Here is a 12,518-nt window from a genome sequence, read left to right on the forward strand (position 1 = left end):
AATGTTATTGAGCATGTTCTCGGATCAAAAGTTCATTAAAAATGTTCAAAGCTTTGTAAAATTCATGGTATATTCCTATAACAATTACTTTTGATTCCATCCCTGTCTGAGGTTTTATATTGTTTCAATCATTTCAGTCAAGCCATGGTGTAACATGGCATCTCGTGCATATTTTTAGAACATGTGACCTGACTTACGTACGTGTGAAATATTTGCTTTAGCAGACTCAGTCAAGCGTTGGTGGTATAGTGGTGAGCATAGCTGCCTTCCAAGCAGTTGACCCGGGTTCGATTCCTGGCCAACGCAGTTTTTTTATACTTCCAAATGTTGTTGAGCATGTTCTCGGATCAAAAGTTCATTAAAAATGTTCAAAGCTTTGTAAAATTCATGGTATATTCCTATAAAAATTACTTTTGATTCCATCCCTGTCTGAGGTTTTATATTGTTTCAATCATTTCAGTCAAGCCATGGTGTAACATGGCATCTCGTGCATATTTTTAGAACATGTGACCTGACTTACGTACGTGGGAAATATTTGCTTTAGCAGACTCAGTCAAGCGTTGGTGGTATAGTGGTGAGCATAGCTGCCTTCCAAGCAGTTGACCCGGGTTCGATTCCCGGCCAACGCAGTTTTTTCTTACTTCCAAATGTTATTAAGCATGTTCTCGGATCAAAAGTTCATTAAAAATGTTCAAAGCTTTGTAAAATTCATGATATCTTCCTATAAAAATTACTTTTGATTCCATCCCTGTCTGAGGTACTCCTTTTATATTGTTTAAATCATTTCAGTCAAGCCATGGTGTAACATGGCATCTCGTGCATATTTTTAGAACATGTGACCTGACTTGCGTACTTGGGAAATATTTGCTTTAGCAGACTCAATCAAGCGTTGGTGGTATAGTGGTGAGCATAGCTGCCTTCCAAGCAGTTGACCCGGGTTCGATTCCCGGCCAACGCAGTTTTTTCATACTTCCAAATGTTATTGAGCATGTTCTCGGATCAAAAGTTCATTAAAAATGTTCAAAGCTTTGTAAAATTCATGGTATATTCCTATAACAATTACTTTTGATTCCATCCCTGTCTGAGGTTTTATATTGTTTCAATCATTTCAGTCAAGCCATGGTGTAACATGGCATCTCGTGCATATTTTTAGAACATGTGACCTGACTTACGTACGTGTGAAATATTTGCTTTAGCAGACTCAGTCAAGCGTTGGTGGTATAGTGGTGAGCATAGCTGCCTTCCAAGCAGTTGACCCGGGTTCGATTCCTGGCCAACGCAGTTTTTTTATACTTCCAAATGTTGTTGAGCATGTTCTCGGATCAAAAGTTCATTAAAAATGTTCAAAGCTTTGTAAAATTCATGGTATATTCCTATAAAAATTACTTTTGATTCCATCCCTGTCTGAGGTTTTATATTGTTTCAATCATTTCAGTCAAGCCATGGTGTAACATGGCATCTCGTGCATATTTTTAGAACATGTGACCTGACTTACGTACGTGGGAAATATTTGCTTTAGCAGACTCAGTCAAGCGTTGGTGGTATAGTGGTGAGCATAGCTGCCTTCCAAGCAGTTGACCCGGGTTCGATTCCCGGCCAACGCAGTTTTTTCATACTTCCAAATGTTATTGAGCATGTTCTCGGATCAAAAGTTCATTAAAAATGTTCAAAGCTTTGTAAAATGTATGATATCTTCCTATAAAAATTACTTTTGATTCCATCCCTGTCTGAGGTTTTATATTGTTTCAATCATTTCAGTCAAGCCATGGTGTAACATGGCATCTCGTGCATATTTTTAGAACATGTGACCTGACTTACGTACGTGGGAAATATTTGCTTTAGCAGACTCAGTCAAGCGTTGGTGGTATAGTGGTGAGCATAGCTGCCTTCCAAGCAGTTGACTTCCAATGCAGTTTTTTCATACTTCCAAATGTTATTGAGCATGTTCTCGGATCAAAAGTTCATTAAAAATGTTCAAAGCTTTGTAAAATGTATGATATCTTCCTATAAAAATTACTTTTGATTCCATCCCTGTCTGAGGTTTTATATTGTTTCAATCATTTCAGTCAAGCCATGGTGTAACATGGCATCTCGTGCATATTTTTAGAACATGTGACCTGACTTACGTACGTGGGAAATATTTGCTTTAGCAGACTCAGTCAAGCGTTGGTGGTATAGTGGTGAGCATAGCTGCCTTCCAAGCAGTTGACTTCCAATGCAGTTTTTTCATACTTCCAAATGTTATTGAGCATGTTCTCGGATCAAAAGTTCATTAAAAATGTTCAAAGCTTTGTAAAATGTATAATATCTTCCTATAAAACTTACTTTTGATTCCATCCCTGTCTGAGGTTTTATATTGTTTCAATCATTTCAGTCAAGCCATGGTGTAACATGGCATCTCGTGCATATTTTTAGAACATGTGACCTGACTTACGTACGTGGGAAATATTTGCTTTAGCAGACTCAGTCAAGCGTTGGTGGTATAGTGGTGAGCATAGCTGCCTTCCAAGCAGTTGACCCGGGTTCGATTCCCGGCCAACGCAGTTCTTTCATACTTCCAAATGTTGTTGAGCATGTTCTCGGATCAAAAGTTCATTAAAAATGTTCAAAGCTTTGTAAAATTCATGATATCTTCCTATAAAAATTACTTTTGATTCCATCCCTGTCTGAGGTACTCCTTTTATATTGTTTAAATCATTTCAGTCAAGCCATGGTGTAACATGGCATCTCATGCATATTTTTAGAACATGTGACCTGACTTACGTACTTGGGAAATATTTGCTCTAGCAGACTCAGTCTAGCGTTGGTGGTATAGTGGTGAGCATAGCTGCCTTCCAAGCAGTTGACCCGGGTTTGATTCCCGGCCAACGCAGTTTTTTCATACTTCCAAATGTTATTGAGCATGTTCTCGGATCAAAAGTTCATTAAAAATGTTCAAAGCTTTGTAAAATGTATGATATCTTCCTATAAAAATTACTTTTGATTCCATCCCTGTCTGAGGTTTTATATTGTTTCAATCATTTCAGTCAAGCCATGGTGTAACATGGCATCTCGTGCATATTTTTAGAACATGTGACCTGACTTACGTACGTGGGAAATATTTGCTTTAGCAGACTCAGTCAAGCGTTGGTGGTATAGTGGTGAGCATAGCTGCCTTCCAAGCAGTTGACTTCCAATGCAGTTTTTTCATACTTCCAAATGTTATTGAGCATGTTCTCGGATCAAAAGTTCATTAAAAATGTTCAAAGCTTTGTAAAATGTATGATATCTTCCTATAAAAATTACTTTTGATTCCATCCCTGTCTGAGGTTTTATATTGTTTCAATCATTTCAGTCAAGCCATGGTGTAACATGGCATCTCGTGCATATTTTTAGAACATGTGACCTGACTTACGTACGTGGGAAATATTTGCTTTAGCAGACTCAGTCAAGCGTTGGTGGTATAGTGGTGAGCATAGCTGCCTTCCAAGCAGTTGACTTCCAATGCAGTTTTTTCATACTTCCAAATGTTATTGAGCATGTTCTCGGATCAAAAGTTCATTAAAAATGTTCAAAGCTTTGTAAAATGTATAATATCTTCCTATAAAACTTACTTTTGATTCCATCCCTGTCTGAGGTTTTATATTGTTTCAATCATTTCAGTCAAGCCATGGTGTAACATGGCATCTCGTGCATATTTTTAGAACATGTGACCTGACTTACGTACGTGGGAAATATTTGCTTTAGCAGACTCAGTCAAGCGTTGGTGGTATAGTGGTGAGCATAGCTGCCTTCCAAGCAGTTGACCCGGGTTCGATTCCCGGCCAACGCAGTTCTTTCATACTTCCAAATGTTGTTGAGCATGTTCTCGGATCAAAAGTTCATTAAAAATGTTCAAAGCTTTGTAAAATTCATGATATCTTCCTATAAAAATTACTTTTGATTCCATCCCTGTCTGAGGTACTCCTTTTATATTGTTTAAATCATTTCAGTCAAGCCATGGTGTAACATGGCATCTCATGCATATTTTTAGAACATGTGACCTGACTTACGTACTTGGGAAATATTTGCTCTAGCAGACTCAGTCTAGCGTTGGTGGTATAGTGGTGAGCATAGCTGCCTTCCAAGCAGTAGACCCGGGTTCGATTCCCGGCCAACGCAGTTTTTTTATACTTCCAAATGTTGTTGAGCATGTTCTCGGATCAAAAGTTCATTAAAAATGTTCAAAGCTTTGTAAAATTCATGGTATATTCCTATAAAAATTACTTTTGATTCCATCCCTGTCTGAGGTTTTATATTGTTTCAATCATTTCAGTCAAGCCATGGTGTAACATGGCATCTCGTGCATATTTTTAGAACATGTGACCTGACTTACGTACTTGGGAAATATTTGCTTTAGCAGACTCAGTCAAGCGTTGGTGGTATAGTGGTGAGCATAGCTGCCTTCCAAGCAGTTGACCCGGGTTTGATTCCCGGCCAACGCAGTTTTTTCATACTTCCAAATGTTATTGAACAATGTTCTCGGATCAAAAGTTCATTAAAAATGTTCAAAGCTTTGTAAAATTCATGGTATATTCCTATAACAATTACTTTTGATTCCATCCCTGTCTGAGGTTTTATATTGTTTCAATCATTTCAGTCAAGCCATGGTGTAACATGGCATCTCGTGCATATTTTTAGAACATGTGACCTGACTTACGTACGTGGGAAATATTTGCTTTAGCAGACTCAGTCAAGCGTTGGTGGTATAGTGGTGAGCATAGCTGCCTTCCAAGCAGTTGACTTCCAATGCAGTTTTTTCATACTTCCAAATGTTGTTGAGCATGTTCTCGGATCAAAAGTTCATTAAAAATGTTCAAAGCTTTGTAAAATTCATGGTATATTCCTATAAAAATTACTTTTGATTCCATCCCTGTCTGAGGTTTTATATTGTTTCAATCATTTCAGTCAAGCCATGGTGTAACATGGCATCTCGTGCATATTTTTAGAACATGTGACCTGACTTACGTACGTGGGAAATATTTGCTTTAGCAGACTCAGTCAAGCGTTGGTGGTATAGTGGTGAGCATAGCTGCCTTCCAAGCAGTTGACACGGGTTCGATTCCCGGCCAACGCAGTTTTTTCATACTTCCAAATGTTGTTGAGCATGTTCTCGGATCAAAAGTTCATTAAAAATGTTCAAAGCTTTGTAAAATTCATCGTATATTCCTATAAAAATTAATTTTGATTCCATCCCTGTCTGAGGTACTCCTTTTATATTGTTTCAATCATTTCAGTCAAGCCATGGTGTAACATGGCATCTCGTGCATATTTTTAGAACATGTGACCTGACTTACGTACTTGGGAAATATTTGCTTTAGCAGAATCAGTCAAGCGTTGGTGGTATAGTGGTGAGCATAGCTGCCTTCCAAGCAGTTGACTTCCAATGCAGTTTTTTCATACTTCCAAATGTTATTGAGCATGTTCTCGGATCAAAAGTTCATTAAAAATGTTCAAAGCTTTGTAAAATGTATGATATCTTCCTATAAAAATTACTTTTGATTCCATCCCTGTCTGAGGTTTTATATTGTTTCAATCATTTCAGTCAAGCCATGGTGTAACATGGCATCTCGTGCATATTTTTAGAACATGTGACCTGACTTACGTACGTGGGAAATATTTGCTTTAGCAGACTCAGTCAAGCGTTGGTGGTATAGTGGTGAGCATAGCTGCCTTCCAAGCAGTTGACTTCCAATGCAGTTTTTTCATACTTCCAAATGTTATTGAGCATGTTCTCGGATCAAAAGTTCATTAAAAATGTTCAAAGCTTTGTAAAATGTATGATATCTTCCTATAAAAATTACTTTTGATTCCATCCCTGTCTGAGGTTTTATATTGTTTCAATCATTTCAGTCAAGCCATGGTGTAACATGGCATCTCGTGCATATTTTTAGAACATGTGACCTGACTTACGTACGTGGGAAATATTTGCTTTCGCAGACTCAGTCAAGCGTTGGTGGTATAGTGGTGAGCATAGCTGCCTTCCAAGCAGTTGACCCGGGTTCGATTCCCGGCCAACGCAGTTTTTTCATACTTCCAAATGTTGTTGAGCATGTTCTCGGATCAAAAGTTCATTAAAAATGTTCAAAGCTTTGTAAATTTCATGGTATATTTCTATAAAAATTACTTTTGATTCCATCCCTGTCTGAGGTTTTATATTGTTTCAATCATTTCAGTCAAGCCATGGTGTAACATGGCATCTCGTGCATATTTTTAGAACATGTGACCTGACTTACGTACGTGGGAAATATTTGCCATGGTGTAACATGGCATCTCGTGCATATTTTTAGAACATGTGACCTGACTTACGTACGTGGGAAATATTTGCTTTAGCAGACTCAGTCAAGCGTTGGTGGTATAGTGGTGAGCATAGCTGCCTTCCAAGCAGTTGACCCGGGTTCGATTCCCGGCCAACGCAGTTTTTTCATACTTCCAAATGTTGTTGAGCATGTTCTCGGATCAAAAGTTCATTAAAAATGTTCAAAGCTTTGTAAAATTCATGATATCTTCCTATAAAAATTACTTTTGACTCCATCCCTGTCTGAGGTACTCCTTTTATATTGTTTAAATCATTTCAGTCAAGCCATGGTGTAACATGGCATCTCGTGCATATTTTTAGAACATGTGACCTGACTTACGTACTTGGGAAATATTTGCTCTAGCAGACTCAGTCTAGCGTTGGTGGTATAGTGGTGAGCATAGCTGCCTTCCAAGCAGTTGACCCGGGTTCGATTCCCGGCCAACGCAGTTTTTTTATACTTCCAAATGTTGTTGAGCATGTTCTCGGATCAAAAGTTCATTAAAAATGTTCAAAGCTTTGTAAAATTCATGGTATATTCCTATAAAAATTACTTTTGATTCCATCCCTGTCTGAGGTTTTATATTGTTTCAATCATTTCAGTCAAGCCATGGTGTAACATGGCATCTCGTGCATATTTTTAGAACATGTGACCTGACTTACGTACTTGGGAAATATTTGCTTTAGCAGACTCAGTCAAGCGTTGGTGGTATAGTGGTGAGCATAGCTGCCTTCCAAGCAGTTGACCCGGGTTAGATTCCCGGCCAACGCAGTTTTTTCTTACTTCCAAATGTTATTAAGCATGTTCTTGGATCAAAAGTTCATTAAAAATGTTCAAAGCTTTGTAAAATTCATGATATCTTCCTATAAAAATTACTTTTGATTCCATCCCTGTCTGAGGTACTCCTTTTATATTGTTTAAATCATTTCAGTCAAGCCATGGTGTAACATGGCATCTCGTGCATATTTTTAGAACATGTGACCTGACTTGCGTACTTGGGAAATATTTGCTTTAGCAGACTCAATCAAGCGTTGGTGGTATAGTGGTGAGCATAGCTGCCTTCCAAGCAGTTAACCCGGGTTCGATTCCCGGCCAACGCAGTTTTTTCATACTTCCAAATGTTATTGAGCATGTTCTCGGATCAAAAGTTCATTAAAAATGTTCAAAGCTCTGTAAAATTCATGGTATATTCCTATAACAATTACTTTTGATTCCATCCCTGTCTGAGGTTTTATATTGTTTCAATCATTTCAGTCAAGCCATGGTGTAACATGGCATCTCGTGCATATTTTTAGAACATGTGACCTGACTTACGTACGTGTGAAATATTTGCTTTAGCAGACTCAGTCAAGCGTTGGTGGTATAGTGGTGAGCATAGCTGCCTTCCAAGCAGTTGACCCGGGTTCGATTCCCGGCCAACGCAGTTTTTTTATACTTCCAAATGTTGTTGAGCATGTTCTCGGATCAAAAGTTCATTAAAAATGTTCAAAGCTTTGTAAAATTCATGGTATATTCCTATAAAAATTACTTTTGATTCCATCCCTGTCTGAGGTTTTATATTGTTTCAATCATTTCAGTCAAGCCATGGTGTAACATGGCATCTCGTGCATATTTTTAGAACATGTGACCTGACTTACGTACGTGGGAAATATTTGCTTTAGCAGACTCAGTCAAGCGTTGGTGGTATAGTGGTGAGCATAGCTGCCTTCCAAGCAGTTGACCCGGGTTCGATTCCCGGCCAACGCAGTTTTTTCATACTTCCAAATGTTATTGAGCATGTTCTCGGATCAAAAGTTCATTAAAAATGTTCAAAGCTTTGTAAAATGTATGATATCTTCCTATAAAAATTACTTTTGATTCCATCCCTGTCTGAGGTTTTATATTGTTTCAATCATTTCAGTCAAGCCATGGTGTAACATGGCATCTCGTGCATATTTTTAGAACATGTGACCTGACTTACGTACGTGGGAAATATTTGCTTTAGCAGACTCAGTCAAGCGTTGGTGGTATAGTGGTGAGCATAGCTGCCTTCCAAGCAGTTGACTTCCAATGCAGTTTTTTCATATTCCAAATGTTATTGAGCATGTTCTCGGATCAAAAGTTCATTAAAAATGTTCAAAGCTTTGTAAAATGTATGATATCTTCCTATAAAAATTACTTTTGATTCCATCCCTGTCTGAGGTTTTATATTGTTTCAATCATTTCAGTCAAGCCATGGTGTAACATGGCATCTCGTGCATATTTTTAGAACATGTGACCTGACTTACGTACGTGGGAAATATTTGCTTTAGCAGACTCAGTCAAGCGTTGGTGGTATAGTGGTGAGCATAGCTGCCTTCCAAGCAGTTGACTTCCAATGCAGTTTTTTCATATTCCAAATGTTATTGAGCATGTTCTCGGATCAAAAGTTCATTAAAAATGTTCAAAGCTTTGTAAAATGTATGATATCTTCCTATAAAACTTACTTTTGATTCCATCCCTGTCTGAGGTTTTATATTGTTTCAATCATTTCAGTCAAGCCATGGTGTAACATGGCATCTCGTGCATATTTTTAGAACATGTGACCTGACTTACGTACGTGGGAAATATTTGCTTTAGCAGACTCAGTCAAGCGTTGGTGGTATAGTGGTGAGCATAGCTGCCTTCCAAGCAGTTGACCCGGGTTAGATTCCCGGCCAACGCAGTTTTTTCTTACTTCCAAATGTTATTAAGCATGTTCTCGGATCAAAAGTTCATTAAAAATGTTCAAAGCTTTGTAAAATTCATGATATCTTCCTATAAAAATTACTTTTGATTCCATCCCTGTCTGAGGTACTCCTTTTATATTGTTTAAATCATTTCAGTCAAGCCATGGTGTAACATGGCATCTCGTGCATATTTTTAGAACATGTGACCTGACTTGCGTACGTGGGAAATATTTGCTTTAGCAGACTCAGTCAAGCGTTGGTGGTATAGTGGTGAGCATAGCTGCCTTCCAAGCAGTTGACCCGGGTTCGATTCCCGGCCAACGCAGTTTTTTCATACTTCCAAATGTTATTGAGCATGTTCTCGGATCAAAAGTTCATTAAAAATGTTCAAAGCTTTGTAAAATGTATGATATCTTCCTATAAAAATTACTTTTGATTCCATCCCTGTCTGAGGTTTTATATTGTTTCAATCATTTCAGTCAAGCCATGGTGTAACATGGCATCTCGTGCATATTTTTAGAACATGTGACCTGACTTACGTACGTGGGAAATATTTGCTTTAGCAGACTCAGTCAAGCGTTGGTGGTATAGTGGTGAGCATAGCTGCCTTCCAAGCAGTTGACTTCCAATGCAGTTTTTTCATATTCCAAATGTTATTGAGCATGTTCTCGGATCAAAAGTTCATTAAAAATGTTCAAAGCTTTGTAAAATGTATGATATCTTCCTATAAAAATTACTTTTGATTCCATCCCTGTCTGAGGTTTTATATTGTTTCAATCATTTCAGTCAAGCCATGGTGTAACATGGCATCTCGTGCATATTTTTAGAACATGTGACCTGACTTACGTACGTGGGAAATATTTGCTTTAGCAGACTCAGTCAAGCGTTGGTGGTATAGTGGTGAGCATAGCTGCCTTCCAAGCAGTTGACTTCCAATGCAGTTTTTTCATACTTCCAAATGTTATTGAGCATGTTCTCGGATCAAAAGTTCATTAAAAATGTTCAAAGCTTTGTAAAATGTATAATATCTTCCTATAAAACTTACTTTTGATTCCATCCCTGTCTGAGGTTTTATATTGTTTCAATCATTTCAGTCAAGCCATGGTGTAACATGGCATCTCGTGCATATTTTTAGAACATGTGACCTGACTTACGTACGTGGGAAATATTTGCTTTAGCAGACTCAGTCAAGCGTTGGTGGTATAGTGGTGAGCATAGCTGCCTTCCAAGCAGTTGACCCGGGTTAGATTCCCGGCCAACGCAGTTTTTTCTTACTTCCAAATGTTATTAAGCATGTTCTCGGATCAAAAGTTCATTAAAAATGTTCAAAGCTTTGTAAAATTCATGATATCTTCCTATAAAAATTACTTTTGATTCCATCCCTGTCTGAGGTACTCCTTTTATATTGTTTAAATCATTTCAGTCAAGCCATGGTGTAACATGGCATCTCGTGCATATTTTTAGAACATGTGACCTGACTTGCGTACGTGGGAAATATTTGCTTTAGCAGACTCAGTCAAGCGTTGGTGGTATAGTGGTGAGCATAGCTGCCTTCCAAGCAGTTGACCCGGGTTCGATTCCCGGCCAACGCAGTTTTTTCATACTTCCAAATGTTATTGAGCATGTTCTCGGATCAAAAGTTCATTAAAAATGTTCAAAGCTTTGTAAAATGTATGATATCTTCCTATAAAAATTACTTTTGATTCCATCCCTGTCTGAGGTTTTATATTGTTTCAATCATTTCAGTCAAGCCATGGTGTAACATGGCATCTCGTGCATATTTTTAGAACATGTGACCTGACTTACGTACGTGGGAAATATTTGCTTTAGCAGACTCAGTCAAGCGTTGGTGGTATAGTGGTGAGCATAGCTGCCTTCCAAGCAGTTGACTTCCAATGCAGTTTTTTCATATTCCAAATGTTATTGAGCATGTTCTCGGATCAAAAGTTCATTAAAAATGTTCAAAGCTTTGTAAAATGTATGATATCTTCCTATAAAAATTACTTTTGATTCCATCCCTGTCTGAGGTTTTATATTGTTTCAATCATTTCAGTCAAGCCATGGTGTAACATGGCATCTCGTGCATATTTTTAGAACATGTGACCTGACTTACGTACGTGGGAAATATTTGCTTTAGCAGACTCAGTCAAGCGTTGGTGGTATAGTGGTGAGCATAGCTGCCTTCCAAGCAGTTGACTTCCAATGCAGTTTTTTCATACTTCCAAATGTTATTGAGCATGTTCTCGGATCAAAAGTTCATTAAAAATGTTCAAAGCTTTGTAAAATGTATAATATCTTCCTATAAAACTTACTTTTGATTCCATCCCTGTCTGAGGTTTTATATTGTTTCAATCATTTCAGTCAAGCCATGGTGTAACATGGCATCTCGTGCATATTTTTAGAACATGTGACCTGACTTACGTACGTGGGAAATATTTGCTTTAGCAGACTCAGTCAAGCGTTGGTGGTATAGTGGTGAGCATAGCTGCCTTCCAAGCAGTTGACCCGGGTTAGATTCCCGGCCAACGCAGTTTTTTCTTACTTCCAAATGTTATTAAGCATGTTCTCGGATCAAAAGTTCATTAAAAATGTTCAAAGCTTTGTAAAATTCATGATATCTTCCTATAAAAATTACTTTTGATTCCATCCCTGTCTGAGGTACTCCTTTTATATTGTTTAAATCATTTCAGTCAAGCCATGGTGTAACATGGCATCTCGTGCATATTTTTAGAACATGTGACCTGACTTGCGTACGTGGGAAATATTTGCTTTAGCAGACTCAGTCAAGCGTTGGTGGTATAGTGGTGAGCATAGCTGCCTTCCAAGCAGTTGACCCGGGTTCGATTCCCGGCCAACGCAGTTTTTTCATACTTCCAAATGTTATTGAGCATGTTCTCGGATCAAAAGTTCATTAAAAATGTTCAAAGCTTTGTAAAATGTATGATATCTTCCTATAAAAATTACTTTTGATTCCATCCCTGTCTGAGGTTTTATATTGTTTCAATCATTTCAGTCAAGCCATGGTGTAACATGGCATCTCGTGCATATTTTTAGAACATGTGACCTGACTTACGTACGTGGGAAATATTTGCTTTAGCAGACTCAGTCAAGCGTTGGTGGTATAGTGGTGAGCATAGCTGCCTTCCAAGCAGTTGACTTCCAATGCAGTTTTTTTATACTTCCAAATGTTGTTGAGCATGTTCTCGGATCAAAAGTTCATTAAAAATGTTCAAAGCTTTGTAAAATTCATGGTATATTCCTATAAAAATTACTTTTGATTCCATCCCTGTCTGAGGTTTTATATTGTTTCAATCATTTCAGTCAAGCCATGGTGTAACATGGCATCTCGTGCATATTTTTAGAACATGTGACCTGACTTACGTACTTGGGAAATATTTGCTTTAGCAGATTCAGTCTAGCGTTGGTGGTATAGTGGTGAGCATAGCTGCCTTCCAAGCAGTTGACCCGGGTTCGATTCCCGGCCAACGCAGTTTTTTCATACTTCCAAATGTTG

At 38.1% G+C, this 12,518-nt stretch overlaps 15 non-coding genes across 15 annotated transcripts; all 15 read left to right on the forward strand.

The window, feature by feature from the left end:
• Window positions 1–557: 557 nt before the first annotated feature.
• Window positions 558–629, forward strand: TRNAG-UCC (transfer RNA glycine (anticodon UCC)). Its single transcript has one exon. It is a non-coding gene; the product is annotated as a tRNA-Gly (tRNA).
• A 257-nt stretch (window positions 630–886) lies between these two features.
• TRNAG-UCC (transfer RNA glycine (anticodon UCC)) lies at window positions 887–958 on the forward strand. Its single transcript has one exon. It is a non-coding gene; the product is annotated as a tRNA-Gly (tRNA).
• A 574-nt stretch (window positions 959–1,532) lies between these two features.
• TRNAG-UCC (transfer RNA glycine (anticodon UCC)) lies at window positions 1,533–1,604 on the forward strand. The gene has a single exon. It is a non-coding gene; the product is annotated as a tRNA-Gly (tRNA).
• An 867-nt stretch (window positions 1,605–2,471) lies between these two features.
• On the forward strand, window positions 2,472–2,543 carry TRNAG-UCC (transfer RNA glycine (anticodon UCC)). The gene has a single exon. It is a non-coding gene; the product is annotated as a tRNA-Gly (tRNA).
• Window positions 2,544–3,739: 1,196 nt separating this feature from the next.
• On the forward strand, window positions 3,740–3,811 carry TRNAG-UCC (transfer RNA glycine (anticodon UCC)). Its single transcript has one exon. It is a non-coding gene; the product is annotated as a tRNA-Gly (tRNA).
• Window positions 3,812–4,068: 257 nt separating this feature from the next.
• On the forward strand, window positions 4,069–4,140 carry TRNAG-UCC (transfer RNA glycine (anticodon UCC)). The gene has a single exon. It is a non-coding gene; the product is annotated as a tRNA-Gly (tRNA).
• Window positions 4,141–5,968: 1,828 nt separating this feature from the next.
• On the forward strand, window positions 5,969–6,040 carry TRNAG-UCC (transfer RNA glycine (anticodon UCC)). Its single transcript has one exon. It is a non-coding gene; the product is annotated as a tRNA-Gly (tRNA).
• A 324-nt stretch (window positions 6,041–6,364) lies between these two features.
• TRNAG-UCC (transfer RNA glycine (anticodon UCC)) lies at window positions 6,365–6,436 on the forward strand. Its single transcript has one exon. It is a non-coding gene; the product is annotated as a tRNA-Gly (tRNA).
• A 257-nt stretch (window positions 6,437–6,693) lies between these two features.
• On the forward strand, window positions 6,694–6,765 carry TRNAG-UCC (transfer RNA glycine (anticodon UCC)). Its single transcript has one exon. It is a non-coding gene; the product is annotated as a tRNA-Gly (tRNA).
• A 903-nt stretch (window positions 6,766–7,668) lies between these two features.
• Window positions 7,669–7,740, forward strand: TRNAG-UCC (transfer RNA glycine (anticodon UCC)). The gene has a single exon. It is a non-coding gene; the product is annotated as a tRNA-Gly (tRNA).
• A 251-nt stretch (window positions 7,741–7,991) lies between these two features.
• Window positions 7,992–8,063, forward strand: TRNAG-UCC (transfer RNA glycine (anticodon UCC)). Its single transcript has one exon. It is a non-coding gene; the product is annotated as a tRNA-Gly (tRNA).
• A 1,194-nt stretch (window positions 8,064–9,257) lies between these two features.
• On the forward strand, window positions 9,258–9,329 carry TRNAG-UCC (transfer RNA glycine (anticodon UCC)). The gene has a single exon. It is a non-coding gene; the product is annotated as a tRNA-Gly (tRNA).
• A 1,195-nt stretch (window positions 9,330–10,524) lies between these two features.
• On the forward strand, window positions 10,525–10,596 carry TRNAG-UCC (transfer RNA glycine (anticodon UCC)). The gene has a single exon. It is a non-coding gene; the product is annotated as a tRNA-Gly (tRNA).
• Window positions 10,597–11,791: 1,195 nt separating this feature from the next.
• TRNAG-UCC (transfer RNA glycine (anticodon UCC)) lies at window positions 11,792–11,863 on the forward strand. Its single transcript has one exon. It is a non-coding gene; the product is annotated as a tRNA-Gly (tRNA).
• A 559-nt stretch (window positions 11,864–12,422) lies between these two features.
• Window positions 12,423–12,494, forward strand: TRNAG-UCC (transfer RNA glycine (anticodon UCC)). Its single transcript has one exon. It is a non-coding gene; the product is annotated as a tRNA-Gly (tRNA).
• The last annotated feature ends 24 nt before the right edge of the window (window positions 12,495–12,518 follow it).

This window comes from Crinia signifera, unplaced genomic scaffold, assembly GCF_055691185.1.
Source record: "Crinia signifera unplaced genomic scaffold, ASM5569118v1 HAP2_SCAFFOLD_103, whole genome shotgun sequence".
In the NCBI taxonomy this organism is placed as follows: Eukaryota; Metazoa; Chordata; class Amphibia; order Anura; family Myobatrachidae; genus Crinia; species Crinia signifera.